The 26,206-nt window shown below is 43.6% G+C and overlaps 1 long non-coding RNA gene across 6 annotated transcripts in view; it reads right to left on the reverse strand.

Moving 5' to 3' along the window:
- Positions 1 to 433: 433 nt before the first annotated feature.
- LOC140915598 (uncharacterized) overlaps positions 434 to 26,206 on the reverse strand; it is a 66,307-nt gene continuing 40,534 nt past the window's right edge. For 3 of the 6 annotated variants that reach the window (XR_013636142.1, XR_013636140.1, XR_013636141.1), the window contains 4 exons: positions 19,842 to 20,001; positions 18,844 to 19,155; positions 1,149 to 1,269; positions 434 to 683 (listed from right to left, as the gene is read on the reverse strand). This is a non-coding gene — a long non-coding RNA (uncharacterized LOC140915598). Of the gene's footprint in view, positions 684 to 1,148; positions 1,270 to 12,737; positions 13,803 to 18,119; positions 18,671 to 18,843; positions 19,156 to 19,841; positions 20,002 to 26,206 lie in introns of those variants that run through there. The other 3 variants (XR_013636143.1, XR_013636144.1, XR_012160212.2) reach the window with 3 other exon arrangements.

The raw sequence follows: 26,206 nt of genomic DNA on the forward strand, positions 1-26,206 counted from the left end.
TCATCCCTCTGTGTTAAAAGATTTTAAAACAAGCTGCAAGGACACGAAAAGTATCAAGCGATGAGAGGCGCTCACCATCAGCAAGCAAAAGTGAATGCTGCCTGACATAAACAGCTAAGAAGCCTTTCCAAAGGTCACTCATACTTTTCTACATAGAATCAATCATAGAATATCAGTGTTGGAAGGGACCTCAGGAGATCATCTAGTCCAACCTCCAGCTCGAAGCTGGACCAATCCCTAAATGGCTCCCTCAAGGATTGAACTCACATACCTATCTCCTCAAAATAGTCAGCAAATATGGTAAAATACCCACAGAATTTCCCCACTTCTCTAAATAGTGGCACAAACGTTTAATGGTTATTTATCTTTCATATTGAAAAATACTTGACAGTTTCCAAATTGCCACCTATATGAAGGTTTAAGAGGATGGATATAATGCTAATGTGCTTTCTGCATATAGCACCTTTCATCTGAGGATCTCAGAGCGCTTTGCAAATATCTCACAGCTGCTCTGCTGAGGGTGGGAATATTCTTAGACCCATTTTCTACATCAGTGGTCTCCAAACGGGGTGCGCGAGATGACCCCAGGGGGTGCGTGTCCTGGTGCTCCCCTTGGGCGGCGCTCCTGTGGCAGGTCTTCCTCTGTTGGCGGTGTCTCTGCAGCAGGTCTTCCAGTCTTCACCCTGGGGGTGCGCAAGCCAAAAAGTTTGGAGACCACTGTTATACATGGTTAAAGTGAGACACAGAAGCTTTGTGGGCACTTCAAACCAATCAGTGTCCAAAAATCTTGCTTAACCAAGGCTCCCCCCTAAAGCCATTTTGAACATGATTGTCTGATCATAGTGAATAGAGCACCTAAATACCTATGGGGCCCTGGGCCTAAGTGATTTGCCCAAGGCATAAAAGCATAGGGAAGGCTCTCCCATCGCTCCATGGCTTAGGGGAGCAGTACTCCCCCCAGCTCCTACTTCTCCTTAACTGATGCAGGGAGCATTCCCCCCATCTGTTTGTTGGTTTTAACCACTGGTGCCAACAATCTTTCCTTCCTTGGGCCCTGCTGAGAGCTCTCTGCACATCCAGTGATTTGAGAGTGGGGAGGAGGTGAGCTAGGAGAAGAGATGAAGGAGAAAATGTAATCCAGCCCTTACCCACTAGCAGGGATCCCCCGTAAGGAGAGTTTCCAGGACAACTGCGGGAAAGCTGTCAGTGCAGCCATGCTGCCATGGTGACAATGGAGGCTTGTCCAACACCAAGACCCAAGAAGGAGGCCTGGGGGAGAGTACATGTGAGAGTTACTGGTGGGTCCCAAGGCCTGCATCAAAGGGAGTAAACCCTGCCTTCAGAGAAGCTGCTGGGGAGAAATATCAGTGAGGAAACTTCCTGGAGATCTCCTCTTCCTTGGCCATGGCTTTTCCTACAGCAGGGAGCAAACGGGCCTCGAATAAGGACTTTGGGATCTGATCACATAAGTTTAAAAGTTTCCACTTCTTCTGGAGGATACATCCATGTCACTGTATTTCAAATGCTTGAACTCCAATACTCACCAACAGGCTACTGCCAGTATTATACAAAAAAGGAGACATCCAAAAGTAAGAGAAAGCCAAATTATTTTCCCTACTTTGAAGTTTATTTGTATTTTGCCCTGCAGGGCGCTTGTGAAATGTACATAGAAAATATGGGAAAATGAGTGAATACTGTTGAAGCAATTTGGGAGATGAAATGGTAAAAGTAATCCCTTTGAACTCAGCCTGATGGCACATTATGAAGTGTGTATTTTCTGAGCTCCACCTTGTTATTTACACATCACCCACGTATGGTACATATTACACGCCACACTGTGTTGTGACATGTGTGTGATAACGTACAATGGAACTACAGATTCAGCCTCAGTCCACACTAAAGCACAGATATTTCATTTGTGGAGTCCCAGTTTTCTGCACTCCATTCCCCTTGTTCATCCAATTCTTATTAAGTATTTTTATTACAGTAGCACATAGAAGTCCTTCCTAAGGCCACTATACAGAGATATATGCTACAAGCACCGTGCTGCTATAAGGCACCAATGGTGATAGGCAACAATCAGAAATATACATAAGAACATCAGAATGGCCACAGTGGACTAGACCAAAGGTCCATCTAGCCTAGTATCCGGTCTTCCGACAGTGGCCAATGCCAGGTGCCCCAGAGAGAATGAACAGAACAGGTCATCATCGAGCAATCCATCCCCTGTCGCCCATTCCCAGCTTCTGGCAAACACTACATCTAGACCAGGAAAATACATCACGTTAAAGAACACAAGGCCCAGCATGGTCTGCACAGGGCACCTCATTATTATTTGTATTACACTGGCCACTAGAGGCCCCATGTATACCTGGAGCCCCATTGTGCTAGGTGCTGTACAAACACACGCAAGTCCCTGCCCCAAAGAGCTTACAGGCAGAGAGCTAAACAAGACAGACAAACGGTAGTAGGAGAAAGAGATAAAATGACTTGCCCAAGGTCACACAGTTTTGAAGACAGGATAGGAACCCAAATCCCCTGACACTGATTCACTAACCCCTTCTTATGTTTTATGTAAACAGGGAACGGAACCAGAACTGTGGATACAAGCCCATCCCCACCCATTGAACTCTGGGGAAATTTGAACTCTGATCCAGATTGAAACTCCATGACTTTAGCCAGGATGGGCAGGGATGGTGGCCCTAGCCTCTGTTTGTGAGAAGCTGGGAATGAATCACTTGATTACCTGATCTGTTCATTCCCTCTAGGGCACCTGACATTGGCCACTGTCAGAAGACAGGATACTGGGCTAGGTGGACCTTTGATCTGACCCAATTTGGCTGCTCCTTTGTTATTATGGCTTGGGCCCATCTCAAGAAAAAATAAATAATGGTTACAACCATCTGACTATTCAAGCCAGTCGAAAAATAGAATTCCATTGCTGTGTAATGTTTTTGAAGAAACTAAAATATTCTGTTTTGTTCCTACATTTTCCATAAAGTTTTTAATTGAAAAAGTTTGAAATGAAACAAACATTTGTTTCAAACTGACATTTTTTCTAGACTTTTTTTTAAAAAGGGGGGGGGGTAGTTGAAGTCCCGTCCCGTCCCCCCTTGCTCCACACCTCTGATACAGAGTGGTAAAAGTAAAAAAAGTGAGAGAGCAATTTTTTCAATTTCCTCTGGTTTTCTGGCGGATGGGCAGGAGGGGTGAAAAGAGAGAACATGGGGCAAAAAACCTGAAGAAAACAAAACATTTTTAAAAAACCCTCAATATCTGTCAACATTGAATTTTTTTAAAAAAAATTTTGAGCAAAATGAACATTTAAAAAAAAGATGGAAAAGCCATTTTCCATCATATACACTCCCCCTGCCCTCCAAAAAACAAAAACAGTCCAATAAAACCTTTTTTGAACCAGTTCTATTATTTACAAAAGAGAGGGGAGGAAAACCAAGGAGTTTACAAAACAAAGTGCCTGCTAAAACGCAAGAAATTGGACCTTGCATGTAAGTGGTGTTTTTCTGAATGGTTGCCCAGATTTTCCACGCTTCTAAACAAAAACCATTGCCCACATATTGGGATGTGGGGTAGCAGGTTCAACCAAATGTCTGCAATCTTTGGGTTCATGTAACAGAAATGCCAGTGTTTCATATTGTTTGTATTTAGAGAGAGCAAATGTCTGAGGGATGGTAAACTGAACATCAGAGGTTGCAGTGCAGCCAACAGAGGGAAGCTACTTAGGGCCCCAATAAGTTTATTGGTTTCTGCGCTCTTCTGTTATTGCTTTTATTATCAGGCTAAGCAGAACATAATACTTGAATAACACTCTTTATTTGTCATGCCGTTTTATTTCCTCTGAGATTAGTGCTCTGCTTGAGTTCCCCTAAACCCACCTAAAAGAGATTAGATTATTTAAGACTGCAAGAGTATTGTCTGGTTGCTATAGGAAATGCCTGCTCATGCAAGATCAGTTACAGCGGGGATGCCAGTGTTTGAATTGATATGGGAAATGCAGGGGCTTTCTTGCTTCTGGTGGCATTCTTCCCCTCTGTGACCATGCAAAGGCTGATTTTCATCCCTGGATCAAAGCTAATTCCAAAGAGAAAATGGTTTTGCAATTGGATTGCACCATATTGCAGCCAGAGAACAGAGATTTCCCAATAAAAAATTCCACAGGAAGGATTACCCTGGGCTCTACCCAAGGACTATATTCATTTCACCCCCTTGCAAGTACAACAAATTTAACCCCACTCTCCGAAGGCCTCTTATTCTCCTTACAGATGCCTTTTCTCTCCACTTCTACAAATCACTCGAATAAAACATTGGGCAATACCATAATAAGTAATGTCATTATATTTTATAAACTTTTCATCTGTACAAACATTACATCCTGGTTAGTTGCTCTATCATATTGACAAAAGCAAGTTACCTTTCTTAGTGTTCGCCAATTAAAGATATTTGCCTAGCATAATGTCTTTCACTCTGACTAGATGCGACTAGACAATAATAAAGATTTGTACACATTTTCCATTAGGCTAACTGATAGAAAGTAGCACAGACCAAAAGTCCAAGTGCAGCATGTTTCTTTCTCTGTGCCTTGCCATCCTTAAGATGCCCCTTTTGTACCGTACCATGCTAGCTAACACACAATATACTCCATGCCATATAAACTTTGAAGTACTCCCTCAGAGGCAAGGGTCTGTGTTAGCCACAGAAATTATGAGAGCTCTAATCAAGGTGATCACAATTGTGACAGGGTCAGTTTCAGTGGAATGGCAAGTAAACTTCTTGTTTGGTTTACCTATTATTCCCAAGTTCAGAATCACTACAGTGTAGAATACATAGCTAGGCTGTCATAGAATCATAGAATCATAGAATATCAGGGTTGGAAGGGACCCCAGAAGGTCATCTAGTCCAACCCCCTGCTCAAAGCAGGACCAATTCCCAGTTAAATCATCCCAGCCAGGGCTTTGTCAAGCCTGACCTTAAAAACCTCTAAGGAAGGAGATTCTACCACCTCCCTAGGTAACGCATTCCACAAGGTGGCATCTCCAGTAGCATACAGAATGGAGAACAGCAATTCCAAGGCAAGAACTGCACATAACTCTGGGACCAGAAGAGCAGGGAATCACTGCATGATTGGGGCTCTCTGCTCCAGATGTTAATGAACCTACTCCTGCGCACACCCCGCTCAGTAGTTATCAGACCAATTCTAGTAATAAATCCTTTATTGGTATCCAAAATAGTGAAACTCCCTAATTGCATTGTGAGCACCCTTCAAGGAACACTGCCCAAAGCCAGGAATGATCCGCTCCCATGTCTAGCCTGAACAAAACAACATTGGTATTCTCCATGAACAAATCTAGTGTTCTCCCTTGAACCATTGAGGTTTCTCTACAAAAACCCCTATCCATGCTCAAGTAAGTGTTCTGATGCCTGGATCCAAAATCTGCATCAGTTCCATTGGGACATCATCTTCTCCTGACTGATCATGCTGGGGGCTCTGCTTGACTCCAGCACTCCGGACCCTCAGCTACCACCACCACGTAGGACCCCTGATCGATTCAAGCTTCATGGAGTGGTGAGAACCCAACGCCTGCTCTGTCTCTCGGTATAGCCTTCTGACCCTGACTTGTGTGATCAAGTATCGTTCTGTAAACCTGACTTTTATAATCAAATTTAAGTATTATAACTGGTTTGTTTGGCTCCCCTATGGTTATTACCCAACAATAAATAACTTTCATGATTAAGCTAGTTGCTTCTCTGTCTCTCTTGTGGGGTGTTCTTTTTTTGTTTCCTCAGTCGCGCTGCAGCAATGCTCCTCGTACCTAAGCTAAAAGATCCCTGCAGTGCCCCAAAATCCTGTGGGGTTTGCTCATCAAGTAGGTTACGACCAGAATAATTGTACCTGGGGATAGAGACGTGCTGAACCAGGGACATATGAAGGTGGCAGCTTGGAAGTGCTGCTCGACCCAGCCTGCTGAGTCCAGGGACATATAAGGGGTCAGCTTGGGAGTGCTGATTAACTTGGTCCCCTCAGACATGGTCTGTTAATGTGCGTGTGGGTTCGTCTGATTCTGGGGCTGGAAGAACCCAGCCCTGGGGAACCTAGGTCCTGCAGGATAGCTCCATTGGGAGGGAACTTGTAGCAGGGAGAAGTAGAGTTCCGTATGAGAACACAAGTGACACAAAGAGTACATTGATAGAAATACACAGCCTCCCCCCCACCCCACAGACGCGTAACCCTAATAAATGAGGAGACCCCCAAAGTAAAAGGCAAAGCTGGTAACTACAAGGTGGCTCAGATTGTTTAGGATAAGTAGTTAACTTCTATTTCAAGGGATCATGCAAGGTGAAGCAGCCAGTTAACACTTCTCCAGTCACAGGCAGAAAGGAGAAGTGGAAAAATAATTGGGGGTGGGGGGCAGGGTTTAGTGGGGTATATTTTGTTGTAATAAGCCATAAATCCAGTGTCTTTGTTCATCTGTGTGGTTCTTCAGGGCTCTTGGGAAAACAATTCAGATTTCAGTTGGGTTTAGGTATTTCAAAGATCCCATTTCTGGTTTTCTTTGCAGTTCAAATAATGGGTTTTCAATTTTCTTTCATTGGTGTCTTTGGGAAGCCTCCACAGATCAGCAGCCGGACTGTAAAAGCCAGCCTTGCCTCAGGAACCCGGACTGGCTATGGGACAGGCAAGGAGGGCAAGCTGGCCTCTCCGACTCTCCATGACCCCCAGTTGGCTAGAGAGCTGGCAGGAAATCACACTCTTACTTCCTGCTGTTAGCTCTCCTCTGAGTGAAGGTTGGGGATGTGATTTGATAACAGCTTATGTGGGCTGCAAGACAGGGTCCGGGCTGGCTGAGAGCATGGGGCTGGGGACAGACTCTGTGCCCTACCTGGAATGTGGTGCGGGTTAACTCTACCACCCATAAGAATTAACCACAGCTCACAAGAAAGGCGGGGCTTTAATCCAGGCTACAGTGGGAGGGAAGGTAGTTGAGCATCCGTGCAGCTGATGGATGCAGCGGTCCTTTTAGGCATCTGGGATTTTTGCCATATTCCTGGTGACTGCTCTTTGCAATAAGGCTAGGGCTCTGTCTATGCTAATAAAGACATTGGGCTAGAACTGTGTGTTGGAGCAATTCCTGGGTGAATACCTGCCTCCTCCAGGGTTGTCAGAGGTTGGGGGACCAACCCTGTTGAGAAGGGAGCCCTCCCCCCATCTGGCCAAGAACAAGAGGCGGGTGGATCATGGGATGAGTCATTGGTAAGAATATTTGCTAAGTGGGTATAAAGACACCTGTTTCTTAGGGAATACTCTCACTTCCTGGCTCTCTAGTCATCTCAACAGCAGAGGGCTGTCACCTTACTCTCTCCCTTGTTACTATGGGACGCCTGTTTAGGCCTCTATGGAGGAATGAGTGTAGAACTTTATCATGTGTTAGATTGGAAGCCTCTGGCTATCAAGTGATCCCACTCTGCTCTACCTAGAGACTGCAAAGACTGTTAAGCAGTATTGCTTGCAGTGTTATAGCCATGCTGGGGCCAGGATACTGGAAAGAGACCAGATGGGAGAAGTAATGTCTTTTATTGGCCCAATTTCAGTTGGTGAAAGAGACACGCTTTCGAGCTGCACCGAGCTCTTCTGTATTGGTCAGTCTTCTCCCTCTGGTTGATGGATTTCCTTAATACTTTTTCTTCTCCCCACACCTGCGAGTGACGGCCTATGCTCCATGATAGAGTTGCCAACTTTCTAATCGCACAAAACCGAACACCCTAGCCCTGCTCCTTCCCTGAGGCTCTGCCCCCCCATGCACTATGGTCCCCCTCGTTCAGTGGCTTGCTTTTCCCCCCCACACTCACTTTCACTGGCCTGGGGTATGGGAGGGGGTGAGGGCTCTAAGTAGGGGTGCAGGTGCCAGGATGGGACCAGCAATGAGGAGTTTAGGAGGTGTGTGGGGGCTTTGGGTTAGGGCAGGGGGTGTGGGGTTTGGGGTGCAGGAGGGGGCTCTGGGCTGGCTGGGCTGTGGGAGGGGGTATGGGCTGAGGGGTTTGGGATGCAGGAGGGCGCTCCAGGCTGGGGGTGGCGTTGGAGGTTGGAGTGCAGGGGAGGTGAGGGCTCCATTGGGGGTGTGTGTGCTCTGGGGTGGGGATGAGGGGTTTGAGGTGCAGGAGAGGGCTCTAGGCTGGCGGGTGGGGCAGAGGCTCACCGGCAAGCACCGCCCCCACAGCTTTCATTGTCCACGGTTCCGCGCAAAGCCCCGTGGCCCCCCCTGCGTAGGAGCCAGACCTGCTGGCCGCTTCTGGGGTGCAGCGTGGTGCCAGGACAGATAGGGACTAGCAGGCCTTAGCTCCACAGCATCGCCAACCGATCTTTAAATGGCCCGGTCGGCGGTGCTGACGGGAGCCACCAGGGTCCCTTTTCGAGCGGGTGTTCCAGTCGAAAATCGGACACCTGGTCACCCTACTCAGGTCTTGGGCAGTAGTAAGATTGCACTGCCTGCACTGCACTTTTAGGACAAAATGATTTAGTACTTCCTTCCCTGTAAGATTAAGCCCCATGCAATTTACCACCCAACCACACAATTCAGTTATTTCCAATTCTGACCTAGCCTGAAGATACCTGGAGGTGCAGAGGGACAAAGAAGTAGGAGGGCTGTTGACTGGGCTCCCCTTGCGTATTCAACTGACCTTTTCAGTAGCTAGATCCCCCCCCCCCTCACTTTTTCCCTTACAAGCAGTTTTGCTGTAGCCATGTTGGTCCCAGGCTATTAGAGAGAGACCAGCTGGGTGAGGTAATATCTTTTATTGGACCAACTTCTGTTGGTGAGAGACAACCCAACTTTTTTCTCTACACTGTGTTTGGAAATTTTTAAGGGCTAAGGATGGAATTTTCAAAAAGTGCCAGAGTCAATAGGACGGGTGCTCCTATTCCTATGAAGGAACTTTGGAAAATTCCACCCTAAATCAGGTCCAGATGTCGTTACGCCCATCAGCATGTCATAAGTAAATTAAGTGAAAAGTTTGGGAAGACCTTAGTGCCACCATCTGGCTCACAGCACTCTGTGATGTATATGAGTAACTCCTGTCTCTTTCACAGAATTCTTACATAGCTCCTGCTTTACATAACCAAGAAACCCCCCCCCCCCTCTTACCCATAAGTTTTGGCAAGGCTGTGACCCAGGTATCATTGTCATACCCACATAGGGTTCACACCTTGCTGTGGAGGGCTTATGATCCTAAGTAACTACTGTGCCATCAGCCCTCACTCAACCCTTTGATTTCCCCCTCAGCTTAAAAAAGACTTCTTTCCTCTCCACAGTTCTCAGCATTCTGCACATTTTCGGAGTCTCTGGAGCTTAAAGTGTATGCTAGGAAATAATAAGGGAAAAGATAAAGAGTTGATTTAGTGCCGAGCAAATATTGGAAGGAGATTTGTGCATGTGATTAGAATTTATTTGTTCTGTTCTTATATAGCAAAAGAGGATTTGATACGATGGCTAAGAATATATGTGGAAGAAGTTGCTGAAGAAGGTCTTTAATATTGCTAAAATATGAATCAGCTTGTCATATTTAAATAGCCTCCTAAAACATAGAGCTATATATATATATATGTGTCAGTTAGGACATGCACAAACTATGGTCTGTTTCTGCAAACACTAACAAGTACCACAAATGTGTCAAGCTGGACAAGAGGGAAAGGAACTGAAAAAAATGGGGCCCTTTTACTGCAAAAAGGCTGTCTTTTGCCTATTAGTGGATCTCTTGTTTTGTTTTTTGATTTAATACATTATTCAAATTTTTTTACCATAATGCCAAAGTCCAAAAGGGTCTACAGTCTATCCTGGCTCTGCTTCTGCAATCTTGTGCAGGCCACTTCACAGCTCTTTGCCTCAGTTTCCCCATGGGGAAAATGGCAACAGTGAACTTCCATCCCTCAAGGTGTGTTCTGATTCTTATAAAGGATTTTCTGTTCCCTCCTTGCTTCATATATAGGCTCTTGAAGGTGTTAATCGGTTTGGCTTGGCTGGCAGGGGTTTTCTATGTCATTGTTTTCCTACTTTGATAGATCATAGAATCATAGAATATCAGGGTTAGAAGGGACCTCAGGAGGTCATCTAGTCCAACCCCCTGCTCAAAGTGGGACCAATCCCCAATTAAATCGTCCCAGCCAGAGCTTTGTCAAGCCTGACCTTACTTTTATTATTTTAATTCACAGAAAAATCAGCCTTGTGGGGGGACGGGGGGGAGAAACCTAGTGGAAATGAAGAAGGTTTCTGTGGTGGGAGACTAAGACACTTAAAGATGAGAGATCTGTCTAAAAGAGAGACTACACATATTTGAGACCCCTTGAGTGGGGAACAGGCATTCTGGCTCCATTTCTCTTCACAGATACAGCTTGTTTTCAGGCTGCATAAAGAGGCTGGATGCAAATGCCCAGAAGAGAATTGCCCTGCTTGGTATACGTATGCTGCATCCAGGGCCTGCAGTACGTTTCCTTCCTTGCCACAGTGATTGGGCCAAGAAGGAAGCATAGTTTAGTGGAGCTCTGCTTAATGGACACACCACTGCAGCTGCCAGTTACCCGGAGAGTGGTGAGGTACGGTATGTTTACACTGAAGCTGGAGATGTAATTTCCAGATCGACCAGACATACTTGCGCTAGCCGATAGGGCTAGAGTGCTAAAAATAGAAGTGTAACTTCTGCAGCATGAGCGGCAGGAGCGTTTAGCTGCCCGACTGCATAGCTAGGGTATTGGATGGGATCATATTCAGGTGACTAGCCCATCTAGCTACTTGCACCATGGCTTGCCCGGCCATGGCTTCACTTCTATTTTAGTGCACTTGCTTGATTAGAGATAGTGTGGGTATGTCTATTATGTCTAAGTAAGCTGGAAATTACAGTGACTGTGAAGACATACCAGTCACACTGAGGCTGGGGCCAGAATCATGGAGCTGTGATGGGCTTTGTCCACAGAGTGGAGCGCTGGCTCAGGAGAGAATCCAGCTGTGTCCGTTGGATGTGTGTGTAGCTATGACAGGGTTATTAGGGGAAAAGCATAGCTGTTTTGATGTCCTAAGTCCTAATGGTGTCTGTGTGTGGGAAGGCAGCCTTAAGAGTAGGCTGGGAATGAAAGGATGTAAAACAGAAGAGAGTACAGAAAGGTTACGGGACGGACATGAGGAGAAGAAAACTGAAGATTTGAAAAAAATAAAACCTCAAGATTTGAGTATCTAATCATATCTGAATGAGTGAAAAATGAAAAACTGGTTTTAGTTTGTTCCCTCTGTTTCATTCATACCAAAATAGGCTTGGAAAGGGTAGGCTAAATCCTGAAGTGGCTTGTTAGATAGGAAAACTTGGGTCAAGTTTTTGTGAAGTATGAAAAAATGTGGAGGAAAAACCAGAAACCAATGAAACAAAGCCTAGACATGACTCAAGAGGAACAAAGACAAGATCCCAGTTGAGCAATGCACATAAACACGTGCTTCTATCTCATTGGCTTTGCTGCACAGGGATGGATTTAGGCATGTGCTAATTTCAAGCATGTGCGTAAGTATTTTGCTAAATAAGGACCTAAGAATAGTGTCAGGCCTCCAGAAAACCAAGGAATTGGACCAAGAGAACTAAAGGCACTTATAAGGTGGTGAACACCTTCCATTTTCATTGACCTCAGTGGGAGTTGATGGGGGTCAGGCTGAGCAGCATAGAAGGGAATTTCAGTACCACAGCCCTGGTGCCTGACACAGGTCTGAAGCCTCCAGGCACTCCTCTCATGGGGCTGAAGCACAGGTGCTTACTCTGTGGGTGCTCCAAAAATTAGTGGGTGCTTAGCACCCACCGGTAGCTAGCTCCCCCATCCTGTCTGCTGGAAGCCCTGCCGATCAACTCCTCCCCCTCCCTCCCAGGGCAATCAGCTGTTCTGTGGTGTGCAGGGGGCGCTGAGGGGGGAGGTGGAACTGAGCAGGAAGAGGCAGGGTGGGGTGGAGTGGAGGCTTGGGAGAAGAAGTAGGATGGGGGTGGGGTTTGGTATGGAACAGGGGGAGGGTTGAGCACCTCCGGGGCCCGGAGGAAGCCAGTGCCTGGGCACTGAAGCCCCAAGTGGGATGGAGATAGGTGGGCAGGCTTCGGGAAACAATCTGAGAATTTAAGCCCTGTGGAAAATATAGGATTTCAATGGAAAAATTTTAGGAGGGATGTTGTTGAGAAATGCAGGATTTTTAAATCAAGATTTATGTAGGGTGGAGAGAGACTATAACAAGTCAGATTAATTTTCCGATCTAAAGCATGTCGTCATTTCGGAAGGAACTGGAAAAAGTCAATAGAAAGCAATTGACTTCAGATGAATTGTCAAAAAATGTCAGCTCTTGAGGGTCAGGAAAAGGCCTTTTGGCAATAGACATTTAGGGTTTTGCTTGATAAAAGTCTGTTCAGATTATTGGTAACGAATTGTTGGGAAGTTATAATGGAGCTTTAAAATAAATAATTCAGGGAAATCGATAAAGAGTGATTATATCCAAAGTGAGAGAGGGTTAGAAGATAATTACACAGTAATATCAATAAATGGTCAGTGTTAATACTAGTCTATGAAAAACTAACCTGGGATAGTGCCCAGACAAGAATAGATATACTTACAGGGAAAAAAATTCTTTATTGTTTCTGGCCGGTATAAAATATTATAAATATATATTCAAAGAAAAGAAAGATCATACTTTCAAAACACATTCTAAGTCCTAGTACAAATTATTCTATATGAAAATTAGTTTAGACCATAGTAAGGGACTACTCCAGTAACATATACTATTTGTATATAGAAAGATTGAGTGTGCAAATCTTACTTACATTAGTGGGCACTTACTAATATGAGTAGTTCTTTTGCCTTCATGCACACTCAGTGAGGAGAGAAAGGAAGAAGTTCCACAACTTTTTTGCATAATTAGCCTGTGGAACTCACCTGTGACACGATACCTTTGCAACAAAGAAGATACAAAAATGGATTGGGCATTTATATACATACCAAAAACTTGCAGAGTTCCACTAGTAAAGATTAAAACAACCCAGAAACAACAGAAAAGAAAAATCAAGAGTTTTGGAAGGGATATTGTGATCGGGGTCCAAGTGGTGAGCCAGCTGTGGTCACTCAGTTAGGGTGAACTACAAAGAATGGGGCAAACAATCCACAAAAAGCTGGTGGATATTCCAATACTTCGATTTACCAAGCCAGCACAAAACAGCTTCTTTATTACTTTACTGGTTACTTAGAAGTCCAAACAATACAGTTCCCTTAAAGCAGTGATTCTCAACTGTTCAGGGAAAGCTCCTGGCGCGCTCGTTCAGGGAAGGCCCCTGGCGCGTCGGGCCAGTTTGTTTACCTGCCGCGTCCGTAGGTTTGGCCGATTGCGGCTCCCGCTGGCCGCGGTTCACCGCTCCAGGCTGATAGGGGCTGCGGGAAGGGTGGCCAGCACATCCCTCGGCCCGCGCCGCTTTCTGCAGCCCCCATTGGCCTGGAGCGGCGAATTAAAAGATCAATCTGCATATAGACATGAGTTCAATTCACTGAGGTTCAGATTCATAGCAGAGATGGTGAGCTTTGTAGTTGCAAAGAGTTCTTTTAAGAAATAATTGATAGGTTATACTCCAATGTCCAAATCTTATATTCAGGGTGTACCAGCATAACTGGGACCTCAGGTCTTGTGACTCAAACTTCCCCGATGAAGCCTAAGCAGATCTGAGATGACAGAATCAGGACCCAAGGATCTTTTATACAATATCATGTCCTCTTTGACAAGTTGGGAGTTCGTCTGGGAACAAAAGGTAATTAGGATGACTTTGAAGGAAGTCCATCACCTATACTTAGCTATAGAATTAACATAAGGCAATTTGCTTGTCCCTCTACCATTTACAGGTTATCTGCTATACATTTCAAAGAGAGATGAATACAGAGATATACTGAGTTTACAATTCATTTAAATGCTAGGATGTTCTTTTGATCTCTGAATTATCAGAATACACCATAGACAGAGACTGTTGATTATATTGTCCACTCTATTCATACACATATAAAATACACAAAAACACAAACATTATGTCCCCACATATCTTTTGAGGATTATTTATTTTGCAGGATGTTTAACCCTTTCTAGCCATGCATCACAAATATAAATACTCATGCTTCAGGGCATAAACCAACCTCCAATTAATGGGGTTTAAGAAGTAATTTTCCCTATGGGCAGCTTATTCTAATGGAGGGTGTTTTGCACCTTCCTCTGAAGTGGCTAGTACGGTGGAGATAGAATACTGGATTGATGGACCCTGGGTCTCATTCAATAGACAAAAAGAAAAGGAGTACTTGTGGCACCTTAGAGACTAACCAATTTATTTGCTGCATCAAATAAATTGGTTAGTCTCTAAGGTGCCACAAGCACTCCTTTTCTTTTTGAGAATACAGACTAACACGGCTGCTACTCTGAAACCATTCAATAGACAAATCCCTATATTCCAGATTTACCCTTGGTTCAATTTTCTTAAAACTCATAAGGCAAAACATAGAGTTTGTCTTGCCCTTATTGAAGTCAATGGTACCATACAAGGAGTAAGATATTAAGGCTGGCAAAATGTGGCCCAATGTGACTAATGTAGGTTATGAAAATTTTAAGGAGCAGGAATTGTATTGGAACAATACATCTTTTTCCAGGGTGAAAAATTAAGATCCATAAGCATGTAAGTGATTATGTTTTTGGAGAATTTGAATGATGATTGAGCTATCCATCTCTGCAGTACTCTGTCTGCCATATAAATCCTCTGTGCAAATGGATGAAAAGGGTGAAAACAACGGGATGCCCAAGTGCTGTAGGAACCATAAGATAAAATAAAATGTGCACAGATGTATGACTATTATGGACGTGCCACCTGTTTGTATAGGTGAAATAGAATTTGATGGAGTGGCAGGATTTAAAATTAAGAGGAAGAAATGTTTGAGGATGGGCCTTACAGAGGAGAATATGTGTAGGACTAAGAAGGGTTTTATTTAAGTTTGAGGGACAGAAGTAAGGTAAATTGTAGGACAAGAGGAACAATTTGAAAACGGGTTTCTGAAAGCCTATAATTCGTCAGTAATGGTAGAAAGAGAATCCATTCTAATAATCATCAGAGCAGAAGAACTCAACAAACAAAGACCCTCTTTAAATGCAAAGGTATTATACCTAATAATAAAAACAGGGGAGGAGAAATAGAGTAGGGAATATATTTTAGCACTGTGTTTACAATTGCATTCTGATCCCTTGTTTTCAGTTCCCTATTTATTACTAAAACTTCACATGCTGTCAGGACATTTTAGGGATGGTCTCCACTGGACAGGGCAGTTATTCTGGAAAGCTTGAGCACAAATGGTTTTTCAGTATGTGGAGTGACAAAAGTAACACTTTCCTCATTATAAAAAAAATTGTTGTCATGTTATTTTGACCAGCTCTAGTGTTGGAACAAAAGCTGAAATTTACACAGGCTCAGCTTGTGAACCCTCTACTCTCATTCATGGGCTGTTGCTCACATGAGTTACCCCAAGTGTTATTTGAATAATTGCTGCCTGCAGCCCTTATGCCTTCCATGCATGAGCCTTGCACTGTTACAGACATGTGCAGAGTCCAAGACAGTACAAATGAGAGTGGGGAAAACTCTCCAGCCAGAGGCCTGTGGAGTGGAATCTTCTGAACCCAGGTGGCTGTATGGATGAAGCCCCTTACGGTAAGTCTACATTGCAATTTAAAACCCACAGCAGGCCCGTGCCAGCTGACTTGGGCTCGCAGGGCTGGGGCTAAGGGGCTGTTTAGTAGCCGTACAGATATTTGAGCTCAGGCTGCCCAAGTTCATTACATCCAGGCCACCAAATAGCATTTCGGTGGTAGTTACACTTGAGAATACACACTTCCGACTGAGGCTGTCTTCTTTTTCCAAATTAAAGAAGATTACAAGAAGAGGAGTGGGTTGAAAAATGGGAAAGTGATTTTGTTAAACATGCCCAAAATGTTTACTTTTTGCAGGGTTCAAAATGCATCTGTTTTCCAAATGAAGATGAAGGTTTTGCTGAAAATTTTAACACAATACTACCTCTCCCAGGGGTTTTGAAAAAAATGCCATTTTCGACAACACTTTCCTTGAGAACAATTTTGATCAAAATGTTGATGGAAATTTTTTCAAAGAGAAAACGGATCACATGAGCAATATTTTTTTTGGGGGGGGAAATCAAGTTTAAAAAAAAAACAACAAAAAACATCACCCACATAATTTCTCAACTAATACATTTTTTGTGAGGGGAGAAAAAAAAAAGTTGACCAGCTGTAGTTAGAGGCTCGTTGTGCTGTCGTGCAAATGTAAGCAGATTCCAACTGATCCTTAACTCCTATCAATTTCAAGGGGAGTTAGGCGCCTAAATAGCTTTGAAGATCTGGACCCACTTGTGTATCTGTTTCCCAACTTAAGAGCACTGGGTAAAAAAATGTGATTGGTTGTGGGTGAAAACTAGGTGCATCTACAGCAATATGAGCACAAGTGGAATCCTCACCACGCCACTTACTTTCCACTTTGGGCTTACTTCTGCTGCTAGGGTTTGATCCTGTACCATGGAAGGTAAGGGGCACAGGTTCAAACCTCTAGGCAGGAGTAACTTGCCAACTACACAGTAGTATTCTCATTAATGCAAGATTGGGTTCCCTTATGCTCCCCATGTCGATCCTCACTTTGCACCTACAGACACACTGCTCTGCACATGCGCTATGCAGGCCCAAAGCCAAGATCTGACAGAGGACAACTGCTTGAAAATGCCATGCAGAATGCTACCATACAAGTTACCAATTCAAAGGTTACGGAAAGAAAAAAACCTGACCGAGAGAAAGCTATGTCACATGTGAAGTCTAGACTAAGTAAATGACTTAAGAGGGCAAAATTTAATTAAATGCCTGAAGCCAGTCTGCACGGTCAGGGGTAAATCTAAATTAAATATCATTACAAAGTGATCAGATAGAATGAGACCGGTTTTGTATAAATTAGACCTAGTCCACGTGGCAAGGGCAAATCAACAGGATGTCCATGGGTAGATATCAACCCTAGCCCATTTTTATGACATGAACCAAAAACGTGCCCAACATTTATAACCACACAGGAGACGGCGAAAACATGCTTAACAAAGTCCCCCTGCACAAGCATAATCCAAAGAAAGAGGGGATTGGATCACTCAGGGTTTCCATGAAATGTGATGCTATTTCTGAGAGGTTATACATTATAACGATGCCCAGATTGTGACATTAGTTCCTTTTTATTGTTCAAATGATGATATAGATAAAAGAAGAGAATTTGATGCAGAATTGTGGTTTCAGTTCCAAAGTGAAGGGATACAGAATAGCTGCACCTCTACGTCTGCCAAAAGAACATGGCTTCTGATCGTGAACAGTGGGGAAAACCCAGCGGAGCTGTAATAGTGTAAACTGAAATACTCCCTGTGACTGAGGCAGGTCTTGGCTAAACAGAGTAATTTTGATCATTGGTAAAAATCATTTCAAAGCACCCTGTGCATTGCAGAAAGCAAAGTGAATTAACTTGGGGCTGCTGCTTGAGCAGAGCCAATAACTAAATTAAGATAAAAGTTGGCCCCTTAGCAAATCATTTAAACTAACATCACTAGCAGACAAATCAAATCAGCACCTTTTAGATGACGAAACATCCATGTTGTTATAGCTGGTATCACAGATGCTACGGCCAGTGCTCCTCTAATTAAAACCACTTTGTGGAAGATTCCACGATTTCTGCCATCATGGAAAACAACCTTAGAACAACTCAGTGAAAACCAATAAAGTGACTTTTCACTAGGCCAAGTGCCCTTTGAATCCTAACAAATATATTATTTAGGATCGTACAAATGACATGTACCAGCTCTGATGGAACGCATAGCATGTAAAGCACAGTTTAAGTGAAGAAAGGCCAATGAATGAAACCAAATAAGATGTGTACAATTATATACTGTGTCAGTCTTTCAAAAGAAAGACACATGAAAGGAGCCAATTATGGGAGGCTGGAGGACTCAGAGGACGGGCAGTGGGCTATAAAGCTTTTAATCTCAAAGCTGCCAACTACAATCCAGTCCCAGCTGGTGGTGACTAAAATTTGTTACCATCCCATGCCTGGTCAATGGCCCAAGTGAGAGGCTAGAGTTTGGTCATCTCAGTCTGTTTATACTGAGCAGGTTTCCATATCACCAAAGTAAATGCCATGACGGGCTAAACCCTTGTTGGTATTTATAGTGGACAGCCCAGAAATTCAATGGCCTCCAGTTTAATACCCTTCAAAGTAACCCCTAGAAGATTTAGTCATCTTGGTCAACAGTAGCACGACACTCGCAATGCCACTGCCTGGGCTGTGTGTATTCTGTAGCTGAATTGGGGCGTCTCGTCTCCCTGATACAGTGAAAATCATTTTTATTCAGCAATAAACTTAACATATTCCCAAGTGAAAGAGGACTTCAAAATCTGAAACAGCTTTGCACGATTTAGATGCACAGATAGTCATTGCACTGAATTTCATGGGCAAGTGAAAACTGAGGGATGAGAAATGGCTTGAAACAAAAGGGGAAAATATTTTGTAGTTAAATCCTCTGAAAAACCGTCACCAGTTTTGTTCGACTCTGGAGGTGAGAAAGCATAAGAGAGAAGACAGACAGAACAGAGGGGAAGGCAACAACAAGGGAAGTTGGGGAGTGGGGGGAGAAGGAAATAAGTTGAGAAATAGAAGGCACTGCATTATGTCATATTGCCCTCCCTCCTCATTTTCCCCCCGCACATAGAAGCATGGACTCACCTTTGGCATGCTCCCTCATGGCATAGCACGCTCTCCTTGTCTGGCACACCTTACTGACACACACTCTGGTCCTGCAGTAGCCTGCTTCTTCTCATGACTTTTCCCTCCAACCAGGTCTCTTTTAGTCCCATCCCTTCCAGGGTAACAGAAAATCCAACAAACAATAGTCCCACACCCTCAAGTCAAGTCTTTGGCTTGAGGCCGGACTCATTAGTCCTTCCACGCCCTGGTCTCTGGGGACTTTGCACTACCTTTCATGGCCAGTAGAGGAACTCAGGCCTTCCCTCATCTTTGGGTTCCAGCCAAGGGCTCCTGCAGTAAACAGACAAGATCTGTCTAGTCTGGCCACCTGCTACCTCTATGGGCTTCTTCCTACCTCAGCTTGTTTACAGGCCTTTGCCACAGCACCTTCCTGGGCCCACTGTGTATCTGTATTCTTCTCAGGCTCCACAACCTCTCGGACTTCCCATGCCTCTCAAAGTTCATCCTTCTTTCAGGACAGGGGATCGCAGGGCTACTACTCACAGTCCCCCAACAAATCCCAAATGAAAATATAAACAAACGGCTGCTGCCCTCCTCAGGCAGGAATTTTCTTGCCTCTTAAGGTTCCCCTGTGCTTCCTTCCTCCTCCACTCCGCTGGAGTCTTGCCTCTATTTTGAGGCCCAGCACAGTGGCTAATTCCTCCGTTGGGGCTTTGCCCAGTTTTCCTTCCACCTGGTTCCTATCAAGCCCTTGCTTGAGAGAAGAACTCCCAGATTCTTCTCTCCTGGCCTCCTCTGCTTTGAGGGCCTTCCTGACCCTGGCCCAGCTGTGTCCAATAATTGCAATTAAGCCACCCAATTAGGGTCTGCTGAGGGATAGTTGCCATGTCACCAGACTGAGCCTGACTCTCCTGAAAGAGCCAAACAGCCTGGGACACTTCTCTTTCACTCATAATCCTTTCTCCTTTCCTGTACCCCTTCCCTCTTTCCCCACTATTTTCTTCATGCTGTCTTACCTTCCTTTCCTTGATACACACATGAGCACTTTTCTCACTGAGTGAAGCAGACATTTCGAATGCCCTGTGAGTCAAAGTGAAAGGGCTTTGTTGGTGAAGAGAAAAGATCTTTGTGAGAAGGGACATGAAGTTTCAAATGTACTTCCTTGCATTACAGCACCTAAGAGAGTAAATGGGAATTTTCAGTAAATGATTTCTGCTAAAACTCAGTGTAACATTAGCCAAAGTTCCTGTAAAATCCTTGGTCTTGCCGCATCTCTCCTATAATCCTGTCCCACAGATGAGTTTAGACAGTGATGATCACCAAACTGTCAGTAGATGCCAGTTTTCTCATTCTCTCTCTTTGGGAATAAAAATGCAATGCTCCCTGTTACTTTAAAGCCCCCATCACTTCAACTGATGCTGGTATGGGGAAAAAATGACACTTCACTGAATCAGCAGGCATAGATTTTAGAATGAATGCATCTTCTTGGGTACATTTACTTAGAAATTTAATTATAAAGTTGGCAGATAAAATAGAGAAGCAGAATCCCAAAGCAAAGAAAATAAAACTATTTTCATAGTCTACCACCTAATTTTAAAATTTGATTCACTAGATGTGCTATTTTGAACATTATTCTGCAATCACCAATTTATTCATTAGAGAGCCTTTTCTGAAGTGCTCCCCCGCTGGTTCTCCAAAACCTCTCAGGGTGGGGTGTTTAGTTCTGGTCTAACTCTCCTGCAAGTTGCACCAGCAGAATAATACCCGTTGAAGTCAACAGTAGCAGAGGCAGGCCAATGCTGAGCTACGTTTTTTTAAAAAAACTCCCACCTTTAAGTCCATAATTGTACACTCTCTGCGGGAAGAGCTGAGGAGGTGGTCTCGGGCCAGGCTTGGTGTCAGGGACGCGGGCACTGCATTTTGACACATACGTTTCCTAACCCAGCCTCCCCCTAGCAGTATCATGCACAGAACACCAGAGCTGCACCAAGAGCTGTGCAAGGGGAGGCATCAGCTGGGACTTGAGTCCACAATAACACGTTTATGGTGTTAATTATGCAACCACTTTAGCACCGGGCCTGAATTTGTCCCAATAACTATAACATTATTTCTGCTCCTGTTCTGCCCCGTTCCCATGATTCTGATTTTAACTGACAGGTTCAGTCCTAAAGAGCCTGAGTATTTCTTGATCATGTGGGTGATGACTGAGCTACATAGGACCAAGGTGCACTGTTGAATTCAGCGCTAGGGACTTAACAGCACATTGGGAGGCTCACGGGGAGGTTAGACAGATTCTGTTTTACGTCTATTTCTAAGGCGGGCCTGGGGGCAGGGGTCACCGACATTTTAACAATCATAGATGCATACTCTTCCTCACAAATAATCCTGCTCCCACAAACCGGGAAACTACTGAATGGAGAAGAGCAACTGCTTCCTAAAATCATTCAATGAATGTAGCCTCTTTTCCCCCCTCTGTTAATCGAATATCTCCAAGATGGCTGCAATTTTCTAATTCACAAATTGTGTTTATTCTATGGTTTGCTGTTTGAAACATGAAATCCGGAAGAGGAACAGAGCTGCTGATTTGTGACTGGTTGCATTAATATTGTTTCTGTTACCCAGGAATAGCCTCTCTGTATAAAGATCACTGTGGGCCAGACACTCAGTGTGGAGCTAGTCACGGTCAGTGAACGCAATAGCAATCACATCTGTAGTTCAGACATAAAACTAATTCACTTTTGAGATCTCAGCTCTGCTCTCCAACGATAGTAAGGCATAGGACTGGTGAGTCTAACTATCCTTAAAGCGAACTGCTATTTGCCAAGCTGAAGAAAACCAGGATAAGAAATTGTTACTTGGTGGCATCGTAATTTTGCAAAGAGGAATTTGCATCTTCAGTTAAATCTATTGGGTGGCTTGGCTCATGGAGCTGCTAATTACTTTATTCAGTGCCCTTACCCTCTGCTGTCATTGTACTGTAGTTTTATTAAAGAGCACAGGGCATCCAGTTAAATCAATTAGCCTTGCCTCTGAGTTCCAGGGATAAGAATTTCTTGCTGTAAAGAGGAAAGCCTTACTCTTGTATTGGCATCCTTCACCAACCAGTTTATTTCTGAGATTATATGATTGGGAACAACGCCATTGAAAGGACATAAGAAGCCACACTTTAGGTTCCATCCTACCGCGCAATCAGATCTGACTTCATGGTTTGTAGAAAGAGGCTATATCAAGGTATCCAAAAACCAGGGGGGCAAATTCTACCCTCACAACACCCTAGCTAGTTCCTTTGCTACCAAATGCACTTGGAAGTCAACTCTGCAAGATGTTGCGCAAGTGCCCTCAAATCTCAGTGGGAGTGGAGGACGCTCCGCCACTCCAGTTGTTCAGCACCTTGCATGATCTATGCCTTACACAATATGCACTGCAGAATTACCTTGACTAGAATACATAAAAAAGACTTGACTTCACTGGGAGTTGAAGGAATTCAGTGAATCACAGGTTCAGGCCCAGAGCTGGCCAATAGTGTGACCTTGGACATGACTTCCATTTTTACTGCTACTGTGCTAAAAAAATATGGTTTGGTTATATCTCGGTCTGCTTTCTCATCTCCATTGTTAGCCATGACCATAAAATGCCCTATTTTGCTGTTGTAGCACCCACGTGCAATTGCATTTCTTAAGGAACTCCAGCTACACGGAGTTTGGAAGGTATGCTACAAAAATGTAATTATTACTATTTAACCTGTCAAAGCAGGATATTAGCGTGGCTGCTACTTCTAGTGCAATTTTTGATTTAGCTTCTCTTCCATACTAGACTTAGATTTAATATTAAATAAATCAGGGTTCATGAAAAAAATCTGCTGGTTTTTTTATAGCTTTAAATGGATTTTGAATACTGGTGTGAACTGACAAAAAGAGCTCTTGAGGCAATGACTGTGCTGACTACAGGCCTTCAGACATAGTGTTTGAAAAGGATTTAAAAGCATTTGAAAGTTGGATTTTCAAATATTTTTATATTTCCTCCCTTCCCTGCCCCTGAAAAGGGTATGAACATAATTTCAAATACCCTACAAAAGTCCTAGCAAAAATGTATGCAAATTTTAAAGGGATATTGTCAAATACGTTTCTTTAAATAGATCATGTCTGGTTACTCGTCTTTGCTTGCAAAACTCTTCTAGAAGCATTAAAAATATAATATCTTCCCTGACCCATTAATGTCCTTTACTATGCAGCAACTCTTAATTTCTTGTGTTTCTAACAGAGCCTGAAATTAACACAGCTGTGCTGATAATTAAAATAAAATGATCCTAACACTAGCATTTGTAATATATAGGTCTCAATATATAGGCATCCAGAGAGCTAGCTGTATTCAGCTAAAGATACATATATATGTACACACAACAGTAATTGGTTACAATTAGTTACAGTGAGCAATATTGGCTTAAAATCAATTCTTGCCACCACAATTCCATCTAAGACCTTTGATATTTCCACTTGAATTTTCCTCTTGAAATTACTACAGTGCTATTGTCCACCGTACTATAGCAGGGTCTTGCTTTTTAAAAGATCTGAGAATATAAGACTCCTCCTTCTGCTGTCTGTATCCATTTGGGATTGCGGAGCAGAGACATGCGAGCACCCTGCCTCCAAAAGGTATAGAGGCCTTTCATTAGACTCTGTGTCACAACACAAAGCCTTCCTAACAGGAGAGTTTATGATGAACAGGACTTTGACTAAAGCCAATAAACCTCTTGTGCCAAATGATGCGAGAAAGGAAAGGAAACCTACATTTCTGAGAAGAGCTTCTGTGAATGTATTAGAAATCCAGGGACAAATTGTGCCCTCGTCTGCCCCAAGGAGCCCCATTGAAGCCAGACATGCCGAGATACTATGTTGATGGATTCATTAAAAACATCTTGGGTAGATAGAGCAAATTAAATAGAAATGATTTAGTGGATCACTTGGTGGTTAAAGCAAGGGCAGAATTTTCTGTACCATTGCCAGCTGTCCTAAAAGTAGGAAAAAGTAATGGGGCTGTGAAGAGCGAAGGGTTAAATTAATGACCACCACCCTGCTACACCTAGTGACACAAAAATGCCTTTTATAGGAAGTTGGACACACCTTTATCATCAGCAAATCTGCTCTGCCCCCCCTTGACTTCTGAAGAACGACTGCTGCAAGTCAGGCTTAGTTGTTTCTATCTATCTGTGAACAACGTTCTTTCTCCTTATGCAGAGGAAAGCCTTTCATCTTTTCAGCAGTAACATTTGTATTCCACCCGCCCCCCCCCGAAGTCGGCAGTGTATGTAACTCCACCCCAGCCAATCAAAATAACTTCTGTTGGTTTCCAAGGCAACCATCACAGACACATTCATTTGAACCAATTTCAGGAGGCAGAAGGAAACAAAATATACACCTGGAGTCCAGCTTTACAAGATTTTGATAGTATAAAAATATCACATGAAAAATGTGTGCGTATATACATATATGTGCGCCCACACACCTGCACCTGCCTATATTATATATATATATATAGAGAGAGAGAGAGAGAGAGAGAGAGAGAGCGAGCGCACACACATTAGTATTACAAAGGATGTAAAATAACAAAAGCAAAAATATTAAACATACTAAATTATTGTAAATTAAAAACCCCCCAGAAGTGACTGAGTGCTTCACAGGTCATATTTCAGCACTTAGATACTACAATGGTTGTCATGCTATTAAAAAAAACAACAGATAATGAATGTCAGTGGAAAGAGAATGAGGAGGACTTGTGGCACCTTAGAGACTAACAAATTTATTTGAGCATAAGCTTTTGTGGGCTAAAACCTACTTCATCAGATGGATTCAGTGGAAAATACAGTCGGAAGATATATATATATATATATATATATACACACACAGAGAACATGAAAAAATGCGTGTTGCCATACACATTATGACGAGAGTGATCAATTAAGATGAGCTATTATCAGCAGGAGAAAAAAAGCTTTTGTAGTGATAATGAGGATGGCCCATTTCCAACAGTTGACAAGAGCGTGTGAGTAACAGTGGGGGGGGGGGAGGGGGGATAAGCATGAGGAAATAGTTTTACTTTGTGTAATGACCCATCCACTCCCAGTCTTTATTCAAGTTGAATTTAATGGTGTCCAGTTTGCAAATTAATTCCAATTCAGCAGTCTCTTGTTGGAGACTGTTTTTGAAGTTTTTTTGTTGTAATATTGCGACTTTTAGGTCTGTAATCGAGTGACCAGGGAGATTGAAGTGTTCTCCAACTGGTTTTTGAATATTATAATTCTTGACGTCTGATTTGTGTCCATTTATTCTTTTACATAGAGACTGTCCGGTTTGGCCAATGTACATGGCAGCGGGGCATTGCTGGCACATGATGGCATATATCACATTGGTAGATGTGCAGGTGAACGAGCCTCTGATGGTGTGGCTGATGTGATTATGATGGTGTCCCCTGAATAGATATGTGGACAGAGTTGGCAACGGGCTTTGTTGGAAAGATAGGTTCCTGGGTTAGTGTTTTTGTCGTGTGGTGTGTGGTTGCTGGTGAGTATTTGCTTCAGCTTGGGGTGCTGTCTGTAAGCGAGGACTGGCCTGTCTCCCAATGTCAGTTGGTAACTGTTGAGCCCTTGCTGGTTCACTAGTGAAAGGGACACCACAGCTAGCAAAAAACTACCCCCCCCCCAAACTTTAGTGGCGGTAGGATCCAGGTCTATACTTTTTGGCTGGCTGGATTTTAGCTGAAGAATGGTCCACACTGTGGAGCTGTGCTTAATTTGTAATGAAAGAGGTGCTGTGGTGCAAGCAATTTTTTTTAACTTTCATAACTGATGCAGCAAGCCCAGAGGTGCTGGGGCTATGTACTGCCGAGTCTAGAGGTGCCCGGGCTCAGCCCTGGCTAGCCTTGGCACAAATTAAGCACTGGGTCCACAGCAAAACCACACAGCTGGGTGTACAAGAGTGTTGGAACGTTGCAGCTCTGCCTGCCTGTTCAGGCCAATCTCCAAATACAATGAATTTGAGCTCCTCCTCTCACTTCTGAACCACAGAAGACAAACTTACTACTAGTAATTCACATGGATTTTGTCACTTATGGCACAGCCTAGTTATGCTACTGCAGGGTAATTTTACTCACCACATTAGTAGGGTTATTTGTCTATTGTTTTTTTTTTTAGATTAAATGCTTTGGGAATGGGACAAAGAGCCTTTCATTCTCTGGTGTGAATCCATTTTGCCTGAACTTCTCCTAGCACAGAAGTGTTCTCTCTAGGGCCAGGTGAAGGCTGGTTATTGAGGGAGTGACTTGTTTGTTGACAGCCCTACCCTTCCCTCCAGAGTCTGCCAACACTGTGGGTGCAGAAGAGGCAAGT

Source organism: Lepidochelys kempii, chromosome 8 (assembly GCF_965140285.1).
Source record: "Lepidochelys kempii isolate rLepKem1 chromosome 8, rLepKem1.hap1, whole genome shotgun sequence".
Taxonomy (NCBI): Eukaryota; Metazoa; Chordata; order Testudines; family Cheloniidae; genus Lepidochelys; species Lepidochelys kempii.